This window comes from Babylonia areolata, chromosome 4, assembly GCF_041734735.1.
Source record: "Babylonia areolata isolate BAREFJ2019XMU chromosome 4, ASM4173473v1, whole genome shotgun sequence".
In the NCBI taxonomy this organism is placed as follows: domain Eukaryota; kingdom Metazoa; phylum Mollusca; class Gastropoda; order Neogastropoda; family Buccinidae; genus Babylonia; species Babylonia areolata.
The window spans coordinates 22210702-22213201 of NC_134879.1; the positions used below are offsets into that span (position 1 = coordinate 22210702).

Genomic DNA, 2500 nt, shown 5'->3' on the forward strand with positions numbered 1-2500 from the left:
GACAGAGAGAGACAGGGAGAGGGAGACAGAGAGAGAGAGAGAGAGAGAGAGAGAGACAGAAGGACAGAGAGACACACACAGAGAAAGAGAGAGGAGACAGAGAGACATGTAGACAATATAGACAGACGGAGAAATAGAGACGGAAAGAAAAAGAGAAGATATTCTGTGTTAAGGATGTCATCTCTCTTTGAAGAGAGCCAAATTTGCATTTCAAAACCATTTCTTCGTCCCTTTCTTCTTTTACACACACACACACGCGCGCGCGCGCGCAAATGCGCGCGAACGTTATTCACGCACGCACACACACACAAACACACACCAACTCACTTTTAGTGTCAAAAAGATTAAAATATGTTACAAGCCTGCAGCTGTGAGTATATAAGATTATCGGATGCAAAAACTAAACAGTCCAATAAAATCGATTTTATAAGAAAGAAAGAGAAGGGGGAGAGAGAGAGACAAAGTAAACAATAAAAACAATGGTAAAGAAGGAGTCGGAAGTCGAAAAGATTATTCAGTATAGGCCACAGACCGTTGTGAAGGGGACACAATAAACATGATGGTACGGGGTGTCAACAATGACTGGATGACATAATTATGGTATGGGACGGAGAAGTGAGAGAGTGTACGAGACTTCTACAAACAATAGCAGAGAGAAAGAGAGACGGGCAGACAGACAGACAGACAGAATTCAAACTGCTATGTATGAACGACTGATATTTTGGCCATTGGCTTTCAATCTATAACTAAAACTGAACCATATATAGACAAGAAAGAAAGCTGTCATGGCTCATGTGTGATTCCTGCTGAACAACGACAAAGCTGAAAATGTCGGGGGTAGGGGACAGGGGGAGGGAAAGGAGTTACCAGTGTTTACTTACTTATTTACTTACACAAACAAAGAAACAAAGAAATAACAACGACTGTGTGCTGCCTGCAAGAATATAGAATATGAAACCTGTCTCTTACATTATTGTGCGAAATACAATATTTACAGAAATACAAGATATCAGTCAAATGCAAGTTAAATGTTAGGAGAAAAACTGCGTCCAACTGAGGCTGGTGAAGTTTGTCCATAAATAATTCATTTTGTTCTTTTCACATTTACGTGTTGTGAATAGACATAACTGCGCTTACAGTTCAGTGACAATCAAGTATTCCATTCAAACCTGATCACTCACATACAGAGACACACCCGCAAGCTCGCGCGCGCGCGCGCGCGCACACACACACACACACACACACACACCCGTCTAAAAACACTTATAGTGAACAGACGTTAAACTGAAGATAAAACACACACACACACACACACACACACACACACACGGGCGCGCACTAAACAAACTTTCAAAGGGAGAGATAGGAGAGAGGTATTTTGTTTTGCTTGTTCGGTAATGTCTCTGTCACTATTTTTCTTTAACTGGCTAGCTATGAAAGAATTTATTGGTGATAATAACACACACACACACACACACACACACACACACACACACACATACACACACACACACACATACATACATACACACACGCGCGTATCCGCGCGTGCCCGCGAGCGCGCGCGCGCACACGCACATACACACACACGCACACACACATGCACGCACACACATGCACACCACACACACACACACACACACACACACACACACACACACGAACACACACACACACACTTACCTTTCTTTCAAATTCCACCACGGCAGTAAACCGACCCCCCACACGTGACGTTTTTTTCCCCCAAAGTCTGCGAACTTTTCAAGGCCGGAAGAAAAGAAAAAGGAAACAAAAAAAGACGATGCTCCAGCCGACAATCATCTGTAAGTCTAACACACATACAGTCTGTCACTCCTAAACCCGAGTTGAAAGAGTGAACGTATCCAAACACGCTAACCCTTTTTTTTGTTGTTGTTCGTTTCCTTCGCTCCGTTTGAAACTCCCTCGGGTCGTTGTATGGGTGGAAATGACAGCTGATTAATGAGTTAGTTGCTGAGTTCGGTGAGCATCTTTACTTCAGCTATACTCTTCTTCTCACATCACTCAACAACCTACGTTGCTTTTCAACTCAGTACACACACGGTCTGTTCCTTTAGTTCCTCGCCACTGTGTCTCGTGTGAAACAAAAACTATGTGTGAAGTATAACTAGACTGTCTCCGCTTACCTGCAGCGTCTGCATTCCGTTCGTCAAAGCAGTTCCATACTGGAGATAATGATTATTCACTGTTTTCGAAAAGTACCCTCATGCAGTCTGTGTGAAATGTATACTTCACATAAATAGGTATGGCTCGATACGAAATGCATTCACCGATGTATGCACTGGAGCACGTGTGATGCTTGTCAATGAAGCTGTCCCCCCCAGCGAGTATACATGTATCTATACCGTGCACATTGCACGCAGTTGTTCCAGTCGTGTGAGAATCTAACAAGTAGATATATATTTAGACACACTCACTGCGAAAAAATACACACACACACACACACACACACACACACACA

At 43.2% G+C, this 2500-nt stretch overlaps 1 protein-coding gene across 1 annotated transcript in view; it reads right to left on the bottom strand.

Annotated features, from left to right (window-relative positions):
* The window catches only part of LOC143280956 (uncharacterized), a 47147-nt gene that overhangs the window by 44329 nt on the left and 318 nt on the right, over window positions 1-2500 (bottom strand). The window lies entirely within an intron of this gene.